General features: G+C 39.7%; 1 protein-coding gene across 3 annotated transcripts in view; it reads right to left on the bottom strand.

Annotated features, from left to right (window-relative positions):
* The window catches only part of Atp8a1 (ATPase phospholipid transporting 8A1), a 255,642-nt gene that overhangs the window by 232,351 nt on the left and 12,246 nt on the right, over positions 1 to 11,045 (bottom strand). The gene's annotated exons all lie outside the window — the stretch shown is intronic.

Genomic DNA, 11,045 nt, shown 5'->3' with positions numbered 1-11,045 from the left:
ATAGCTTTAACATATTCGGTAACACACTCCAGAGCAGGAGTACATCTCTTTCACAAAGTGGGTGCAAGTCTCTAGGTTCACAGTTGAATTAATACAGTTATACAATATTGAACCCTGTAAAACATAGAATTGAATGAGTTTTTAACCTTTATCTAACACTGAGATGTTGGCGCATGCATGTCTAATCTGTATGCATCTGATTATTACTAGTCATAATCGGTTGCACTAGGCTCCTTGGCACCTGTGTATGTCTATAAAGTCATCAGGTAGATTCCAATGGTAATGTTTATCACCTCTACTAATTAGCATGATGTAAATTTCCATGCTTCCTCCTCAAATATAATATATTTAAAAGATTTTTTTGTGTGTGTGTGTGTGTGTATCACACAGACCATCCCAAACCATCTTATTCAGCTATACACCCACTTCCCAGATGGCACCCTCCCATAGCCTCCTTCCCCCCACTAGACCCCTTATACTGTGCTATCCCTGCTACTGTCTGCTGTGTTGTCGGCATCCCCAGCCATTCCCCACTACTTGCCTTTCTGGTGAATCTAGTTAGCCTATCTAGAAGTCTTTGTTTTAGGAGGGTCATAGAACTGGGAAAATGAACAGCAGACCCCAATCTTATCTAAAGGAATATTGACAACTGATTGCTGCTAGATGAGGAACAGTAGCATCTCTTTAAAAAAATATTTCATTTATTATTTATGTGTATGCATGTATTGCCTGTGTGTAGGTAAGTGCACCCATGTCATGCAATGCCCACGGAGGACAGAAGAGGCTGTTGGATCCTCTGGAAATGGAGTTATGGACAGTTGTTAGCTGTCATGTGGGTGCTGGGATTCAAACCTGGGTCTTCTGCAAGAAAAACCAGTGTTCTTAACTGCTGAGCCATTTCTTCAGCCCCAGAAATGTGTCTTTCAGAATACTTATATAGGTAAAACAAAAGTGTCAAAGGTAGTAGTGGAGGCACTAACATTTTAAATTTGAGGATAAGAGCTAATCAAGCTTATGCCTAATGTGAATCGATGTAGACAGGAAAATAATGAATTTTCCCATACAACTTTGTAAGTTAATATTAAATAAATATGTTTTCCACAGAATTGTCATCTGTATAGGGTTATGCAACAGAACTGCAGGGGTGGATAGCAGGGAGGAGGGAAAAGAGCAAAATATGAAATCTTTTGGTTGCCTCATAACACGGTTATAGAAGTATTATGTTTCTGCAGAATCAAGTTGATTGCAATTAGAAGTAAGGCTGCAGTGGGACTCAGAGTATCTATTATATTACCTCCGGAACATTTTCAGCTGAGTCTTACTACCTTTTACTCAATGGTTTCCAAGTTCAGTCTTTAAAGAGATCATATTAGTTGCTCAAGCTTCTTGACCTAGATTGAGGTCATTAAATAAACAGACATGCTTGCAACAGTCAGAAGCTAATAAAAGAGTATAAATTGGGAAACTAGCTGGAGGCTTTAGGAGCAGATCTTGGATGTGATTGAAGTTAGATGCTACTTAGTAGGAATACAAATATTGTCCACTGTCCTTTTCAAAGGCATACTGTACTTTTATTTTGTTCTTTGGAAAAACAATTATTAAAACTATATATGTATATATGCACACATACATACACATATACACACAGGTATCTTTTTTCTTTCTCTCCTGCCTCAACACCCGGTTTCTGTATCAAAGCATCTTTAGAGGAACAATTTAGATATTTGCATTCTCTCTATAAATACAGAGGCGCCTCCTGCAGCTACAACGGAAGTTTGAAGCCCTGTGTTCTGCACTACTGAAGACAGGGGGTCATTTCAAATGTCTGATTGGGAGTGTAGCAGCTGGTCACAGGCAGAGGACAAAAGGCAGGTACTAATTCTGGAACAATGAGCTCCGCATTTGGCAGCTTGGGCTCTTTTATTATAATTTGAAATACGGCACTAAAGAAACGAAACACCTGCCCAAGTGTGGAAGTTAAACAGAAACTCTTCAGCACTATATCCCAATCTCCAGACCTTGAATATTGCAGTCAGAGGAAATGAAATTTCAATTAAGTTAATATATCATCCCTGGACTGAGCACAACTCAGGCTCTGTGCTATAGATGTCTGCTGCTGCCTCCAGCTCAGTGTCTGCTTGTCCTGGAAAGTCTTTCACTTTCCTTTGGAAGGCCACCCTCAGGAGGTGTTGGGGAACACTCTCATGACCTTACTATGCCCCCATTTCACTCAAAGGTGGGTGTATGGCCCAGGTTACACCAATCACAGTCTACGTGCCATTTGGACATAATAAGACACGGTTACCTGATTCTTCATGGTCAGAGAACACCAGAGTTAGAACACAACTAGGAAGCTGAGGAAGACCATCTCATCTCTAGAACACCAGTGAATGTATTCATTCACCCACTTGTTCAACAACCCAGCTTGACTTCATCTCTTCCTTAAATTCAATTCCTCTTCTCCTAGGTCTACTGCATTGCCATACAGTTTTTCCAATCAAGAGCCTTCCTGACCCTAATAGCCTTGTTAGATTTAGCTTACACATCAAAACACTCCTTTATCATTCTTCTATGAAGTATCATCTACAAAAGCTTTGAATGTGTCTAATATATAAAAGATGGTATGTCTATACCATTACTCACTTGAGTAATGCACACACACTATGTATATCACAAGATGTCACAGATGTCTCTAACTCAGGCACAAAGGTAGAACTTGCATAAAGGTACTTGTAAGTATGAATGGGGTATGTTGCTTTAATATAGGGAAGTGACATAAATCACACTACAGTGAAGTCCTTTACATGAACTAAATGCTTACTAAATTTTCTACTTTGATATAAGGTATACTAAAATTCCTAGAATTAATAATCTTGCCCTATCCTGGTAGCCACTAAAATATTTTCCCATAGGCCCTGCTTTTACCGTATACAGTAAACAATTTTTTTCTTTAAGTGCATTTGTGGAAACCAATCTAAAAATAAACAAGTGTATCATTTGTCTAAAACAGGAAGAAATAATGGCTTTACACTTCCTAAAGTCATGCTGAACTGCAGCAAGCTCTAAAAGTAGTACTACGAATTTTAAGTGGAAGGCACTGAGAAAAAATTCCCAACATTAAAAAATCCCACTGTCTATCATAAGAAGTATAGGAGGTAGGAAGTCGCTAGGCAGTTAGGGTAAAAAGACCCCAAAGAAAAGTAGTCAGTTTCTTGGCTAAAACTCACAATGTCCTTGGGCCCCTTAGCAACATACTCTGTTCCAAAGGCCAAAAATGTTGAAAATATTTGGGAGCTTTTATCTAATCCTTAAAAGATTTTAGGGTTACCTCTTCAGAAGGGGGACTATTAGAATTTCCTGATCTTATCTTTTAAAAAATATATATATATTGAAAATTTTTTTGCCTTTTCTTTTTATTTTATGTGTATGTATGTACTGTGTGTCTGTATGTATGTATGCAAGTGTACCCATATCATGCAATGCCCACGGAAGACAGAAGAGGGCATCGGATCTCCTGGAAATGGAGCTATGGTTGGTTTCTAGCCTCCATGTGGGTGCTGGGATTCCAACCTAGATCACTGCAAGGATAGTCAGTGCTCTTAACCACTGAGGTATCTCTCTAGGCCCCAATATATATATGAACACAATTTACAAGTTCACAGGAGAGCCTGTTGTACAGTGCCAGCCCAAGTTAGAAAGTTTTCATCACTTCACACATGGAAACGAGGACTGCTGAGCAAGTTGCAAGAAATGCTTGTGGGACAGTTACCTCCGCTGACTTTAGAAGCCATGTGTTCACACGAAGACATGACTGAATTTCAGCTCTGAATGAGCCAGCGAGCTCTTTAAAAGCCCTGGGAAAAAATTCATAAGCAACCACAAAAGCTCAGTCATTGTTTCTTTTTTTAGAGGTACTTATGCATTTTATAATACAAGACAGGTAGACACATAATTGGTTCTAGCTAACTCGACCACATCTGAATAAAGGCAGCAGAAATACCCAAAGAACATCACTTTGATGTCTTATTATTCTCAGGCTGAGTCACAAGCATTTAACTGACACCTGCTTCTTACCTCCATTGTGATTTTGCAACAGAAAAAATAATCCCCATTAATTTTTTAAAACAACCCTTCAATCATAAAAAAAAAAAAAACCACTGGTGAAGAAACTAAAGCCTACCTGCCAATTTAAACTCTGATGGGAACATCAGTACAACACATACAGCAACGTAAATGGTCTATGCACAAGAATGGTCGCTTTTTACCCCACTGACACTACCAAGGAAAAGGAAAGATGTAGCGCAGCATCTGTCAACTTATGGAAAGTAGTGCTGCTGCCTGGCTTGCAAAGTTACCCAGTAAGTCCACTGAACAAGGCTAGAAAAAAAAGAGAAACCAAAGAAACGCTCTGCCCAGTGTAACCCTGAGACTGGGTGTGACTCTGGGATAGCTTGTCTGTCACAAGCACGTGGGCAGGATTAAACAACACACCAAGACTGGTTAGACAAGACATTTTAAAGTTCTGAGAGTTATGTGCACAGATCCAAGTAGCAGGCATAGCTGGCATCTTTTAGCTTGTCAGGATGTGGCTAGAAAAGGAGACAGAAACCTCCACTCAGCAGATTCAACTAGAACGTGTGAATGACAGCTGGTGGGCTGCAAAGCTTCAAAGACCCAGCACAGCACTCAGTGACATTAAAGCAATGACACCTACACACGTATGAGATTGCCATGGGCCTAGTGCAAGAGTGACAAGAGGATGATGGAACAAAAGCTACCAGTACTTTCCAAAGCCATGAATAAAAATCACCCAGTGCAGAAAGATCCTCCTGCTGCTTGGACCTCCAGATGTTAACCCCACAAATTAGTATCCTCTCCACCCCTGGAGTATCAGCTGCCATACCTGTGGCTGTTGTCACCCAATAAGCAACGGGTCTGTATGTGGCAGACAAACGGCACTGTGAAAAATTGAAACTACCTCAGCATTTAAAAAATTCAGCTTCTAAAAATCTCATCTTGATCTCATCCCAGTCACTCTCTGGATACAGATTCATGCAACATTTGAGTACTACTTATGTCACGGCAAATACTTTCATTTAACATCACTGGGGAGAATGTCCCTCTGGTCTGGAAAATCTCAAGAGCCTGAAGGACACAATGATGACATGAAAGACTGTATCAACTTTGATTATGGAGCTAAGAGTCCTGGCAGTAGAGTTCCCAGTCTCAAATAGGAAGGCTCTGCACAGGTACCACATGTCTAATGTTTATAGAAAGAAGACGAGAAAGATACTAAACTAAGAATTATGTTTGTTGATGTTCTAAGAGCAGTCAGAAAAAGGAGGATGGATATTCTGGAATCTGGATAAAATGCAACACTTAAAAACATTTACTTCTTTATTTATTTATTTATTTATTATATGTATATATGTGGGCACAGATGCCACAGCATACATGTGAAAATCAGAGGGCAACTTGTGGAAGTCTGTTCTCTCCTTCAACCATGTCAGGCTTTTAGCAGTGCAGAGCCATGTCACCAGCCCAACACGTCTTAAAAGAATTTTAAAGAAATATTTACAAGCATACCTATGTATGCTGGCATGTGGGGACTTCCTCACTCTTCTGAAATGTAAGTAGCTTTTTTTGTCCTTCACCCAGTGTTTTCGGGCTCAGTAGTGGTGCTGTCATTTGGACTCTGGACCCCAACTGGACTCTTGTTAATAGCCCATATTCTCTCCATCAGCAACTCTTTTTGGACTTGTCTTCAAGCTGCACCCCCATATGGCCAACACTTGTCCCCTCCACTGATACCCAGCCATCCAAGCCACTATCATTTCTCCTTGTTTTAATTCTTCTTTCTGGAATGAAATCAGAAACTTCAGAGTGGGGCCCAGTGGTGAGCATGCTAGAAGCTCTTCAAGATCCCACTGGGCAGCCAGCCTTCCTCTCTTCATTGTTCAACAGGTAGATGTGTCGTTGGCAGGTTATTAATGCTCTCTCGGGAAACTGGCATTTTTCAGCAGATTAACAGTGACTTTACCAAGGCCACATAGCTTTTGAAAGGACCAGAACCAGTGTCACTGAGGGCCTGCAGGGAATTCTAAGTGCCTCAGTTCATTTTTTCTCAAATGAATTATTTGTAAACCACTAGTTTAGGCTACTAAAGAGAGGGAGAGAGGCACCAAATGAGGGGCAGTCACAAGGGTGCATCACAAACACATGCACTCTACTTGTTAGGGGGATGCTGTGACCAGCTAATGAACAGACCAAAAGTACACAAAGCACAAACAGAAAAGATGCCATTGGTTTGCTCTAATGGATTTTTTTTTTTTAAAGACAATTCTATTTGAACATATGGAAAAATGTCTGACATGAAGAAGAAATCTAGTAAGTTGAGACTTTTTAGCTTTGGGTTTGAGTATCAATCAGAATTAAATTATAGAGGAGAGTCCTTCACAAGCCACAACAATAAATTCCATAGGGAAAGTGACTTAATAAGATCAGGGCAAATTCAGCTTGGTACCTGGGGAAATTAAGAGGCCTGTAATTTTTTTCCTTTGCTAATTATATTCACTTCGTAGTTAACAAAAAGCCAACTTGTGTAATGATTCTTTTACTGAGTTTTAAAGAAAGGCAGGAATAAGTAACTATCTGAAGTTAAACTGAGCCAATAACTCAGAATTTTCTCTCTTCTACTAGGTCAAATTTTGGCTTTCAAAAAAAAATTGATGACTATCCTGATGGCTCAGTGGGTAAAGGCACTTGCTGATCAAGCCAAGTGACCTGAGTTAAACCTCTGAAATCTGTGTAAAGGTAGAAGGAAAGACCAGCTATACAAAACTGTCCTTTGACTTCTACACACATGTAGTGACATATACCACCTCCCCTGTGTGTGTACACAAACACAAAACATAATAATAGTAACAGACATTCTTAAAATTCCACTGTAAAGTAGAAATTACATCATTACCTAATAAAGGAACATTTAAATTGCAGAAACAAAGGCAGTCTGGTGTCTTGTTTCCAATCTTCAGAACTTGGAAATGAGACCCTTCACCACCAGCTGTGGCCACTGCCCACATCCTGAAGCCAGACCCAGCATTTACCTATGTGGCCACAGGGAAACCATACTACCAAATTAAGAGTCTTTAAAAAGGGGGGGGGGAACTCCTCAAAGCAAGTGAATTGGGACTTGCATATGTTTCACACTCTGGAGTAACTATAGTAGAGACCATTTCACCTCACAGTGGGATAAATCAGTAATGGAAGAGATATGTAAGAAAATATATTCACTGTAAATAAAGTTGCCAGAGATGTTTCAAAGACTTTTTTACCAAGTTGTTAAGCTCTTCTTCCTCCCTCCTACCTACAAAAGACTAAATCTCTGGCCTACAAATATTGGATAGATACAACTATTATTTCAACATAATCAAAGTAAGCAGGCTAGCAAGAACTCACATCCAACAAGCTCCCAGAGTATAGAACACAGCTAAAAATAAATGGTGTTGTTCTCTGCATTTGGTCATACTGAATTAAGTTTAATACAGAATCTTAAAAGGAAATCTTCCAAATCTAATAACTGAATATCACCATAGGAATTTGAGCATTCCTGAAAGAGGAGTTATGAGAAGCAAAATCAGATCCATTAGCTAGCAGGCCCCCCCCCCCAAAAAAAAAACTATCAGAAATATCTACATGTTCTTGGTTTCTTGGCTGGTAACTTCTGTGGCTTTTCACAATCTAGCTTTCATCCTTTCTGTGAGCAAGTAAATTCAAGGATCTACGCCAGTGTATTCAACACTGTTGCATATCACAATTATCTAGGAGATGGCATACAACACTAGACTCACACGGACTAAACTGATTCCACTGGTCTGGTCTGGGATGTGTCTGGGCTGACATGGTTTGGGAGCTCCCAGTTTGATTAAACATGCAGCTGCACTACCACTGAGGTATAGTATACAATGTGGCTATGAATTAATTCCAGCTACAAGCTGCTACTGCTCTGCTCACTATGGGTACACTTTGCACTAATCATGGAAGGGAGTGTTCCCATATCGTTTCTTTAACATTGGCCTACAGCAGTGGAAATAAACAAAATTAGCAAAATGGACCACATTCACGTGAGAATATTTATAATAATTATTATAATATAGATGGTAGACTGAACCCAACTTATGCCTAATAAGGCAGATGTGCTACAGAGCAGCATATCAAATGTGGGTAAAATTTATACAGAGAGATGTTTTATTTCTTTGATCAGAGATAGAGAAGAAAAAGAAAAGTAAAGTGGACTAGGGAACGGGAAAGGCTCTACTAATGCAAGTCACTGGGATCACACGATGACAACAGAACAAAGACCCAGGAGACATGGCCATGGACCACAGACACCCTTAGAACCATAGTTCTGTCACCTGAGGTAAATTTGTTTAGTTGAGCTGTTCAAGTGCAACACTGGAGAAAATGCAAGCAAACATTATTCAGAAACCTTGGCAGGCTGGGGTCAGCATCAGAAGCGCTCACATATACAGAGCCCTAGAAGTCCAAGCTGTGGTTAGGGACCAACATCTCCAATGAAGGGAGGGCTCCTGGTCCTGGAGCTCCAACAGTCACAGAAACAGACATTCTGGGTCAGGGAAATGATGGTGAGGTATTTGTGCCCCCCCTTTTTTATCATGTTTTTATTATGTTTTTATTTTCAACTGTGACTAGTAATAATCGGATACATAGAGATTAGAAATGCATGTGCAAACATCTTAATGTCAATTGCAGTAAAAATGAATTTTTCTGTATGAAACTGTGTATTTTAATAATGAAATGGAGATCTTTTTTAAAGGTTAAAACCTCATTTAATTTTATGTCTTATAGGGTTTATACTGAGTACAATATTGTATAACTATAATAATTCAACTGTAAACCTAAAAATTTACAGCCAATTTTGAAAGACATGCATCTTAGCTTAGGAAATTGTTATTGAATATATCAATGCTGTTGTAATGAAATGCTTCTTTAAGTATGTGGTTATTAAATAAATAATTTAAAAAACCATGCTTTATGTATAGCAACACAACTTACATATTAACACTACAATAGAATGATTCAATATAGTTTTTAACAGAGGAAAAAAGGGAAACCTTTTTTAAGTTCCACCCCAAAACAATTTCTTTTTAAGTCAGCATGTAATATGTTAGATACCATCATATTTTCAAAGTCTGCTTTATGCTTCTCCCTCCACCCCTCCCATCCCCCCCACCCCTGTTCCTTTCCTGAAATCTCCCCACCAGATTCTTTTCCCTTTTCATGTCCAAGTTGTCCATTTGCCAGCCCCCCATCCTTCCTCATCACCTAATATTAAATCTCTTGGTCTCTTTTCTAGATTTTTAGTCTTTACCCACACTTACACCCATTTACATATACACGCATATACATTATAGGCTAGGATCTGTGTATGAGGGAGAACACGCAGTTTTTTATCTGGGGTTGGGTCACCTCTCTTAATATTATTCTTTCAAGATCCATCCATTTTCCTGAAAAGCTCATGACTTTATTTTTCTTCACAGCTGAACAACATTACACTGTGCATATGATGCCTCACATCTTCATTATCCATTCATCTGTTGATGGACATATAGGCTGATTCCATTTCCTAGCTATCATAAAATACAGCAGCAATTAAACACGGATGTGCAAGTGTCTCTGTGGTAGCTATACGCCGAGGAGTGGTATGGCGAGGTACCATTGTAGCTCTACTTTTAATTTTTTAAAGAACCTCCATACTGATTTCCATAATTTGCACTCCTCAGTCAGAATGGCTATCTTCAAGAAATCTGACAACAAATGTTAGAGGATGTGGGAAAAGAGAATCCCCTATTATGCCCTGTTTTTAGAGTATTAGGTCAGAGCTCTGCAGATGTCCCGTACAGGAAGACTGTAAGGACTGGAGTTAGGCTAAATCTTTATGGGAGTCAAGGGAAGCAAGAGGAAAAGATGGCTGCAGAAGTTGGGGAAAAAACTTTTATACCAAATTCACCTCACCTTGGGATCAGAGTTAGCCACAGGGCCAGAGCCAATTCCAAGCTCAATTATTCCCTACTGGAATCAGAGGAAACCAACTCCTGAATTCATCCCCACACACTAGTTCTCTTTCTTTACCCACCAAGGCCTGTCCTACACTCCTCCTTGGCAGGTCTGACCCACTAAAGTGCTTTCCTGGTTCAGAGCACAGACTGACTTTGGCTCTCCTTAGTTCTAGAGTGTCTGCCTGGACTGTCACCTGACTAACCTGATACCATTAACCTCTGTCCCAGAAGGATCAAAATCAGTCTTCTCCTTCAGCGACAGTGTATACAAAATAATGAACAAAGGTTCAATTTAACACCAACACCTCTCTTTGCCAAGTCAATTAGAGGTGTAAATAATCCATGAGGCCCAGTTCTACAGTCCTTTAGACCAACAAAAGTTAAGATGAAATTGTGCATTACACAAAAGCATACTCCTAAAAGTCATATCTACTTCACATTTGTGTTAATATTTAATATTTAAATAAAAACAAATAGGAAGATGGGGAGGATGACTTTCATTGAATCTATGTTTTTAAAGGTTTATTGTGTGTGTGTGTGTGTGTGTGTGTGTGTGTGTGTGTACCCCATGCATGCAGAAGCCCATGGAGGTCAATCAGAAAAGGAGCTCTGGAACTGGTGTTACAGGCAGTTGTGAGCCACCATGTAGGTGCTAGGAACCAAATCTGGGTATTCTGCAAGAGCAATAATCCCTCTTAACTGCTGAACCATCTCCCCAGGCCCTAACAAATTTGTTTTTAAAAATCTGAAACAGGGGCTGGAGAGATGGCTCAGCGGTTAAGAACACTGGCTGTTCTTGCAGAAGACCCGGGTTCGAATCCCATACCCACATGATAGCTAACAGCTGTCTGTAAGTCCAGTTCCAGGGGATCCAACAGCCTCTTCTGTCTTCTGTGGACATTGTGAGACACGGGTGCACTTACCTACATGCAGGCATAACACTCATACACATAAAATAATAACAAA

This window comes from Nannospalax galili, unplaced genomic scaffold (genome assembly GCF_000622305.1).
Source record: "Nannospalax galili isolate Female #2095 unplaced genomic scaffold, S.galili_v1.0 scaffold772, whole genome shotgun sequence".
In the NCBI taxonomy this organism is placed as follows: domain Eukaryota; kingdom Metazoa; phylum Chordata; class Mammalia; order Rodentia; family Spalacidae; genus Nannospalax; species Nannospalax galili.
The sequence above is the reverse complement of the archived record's forward strand: the minus strand, read 5'-3'. Positions and strand labels throughout refer to the sequence as shown.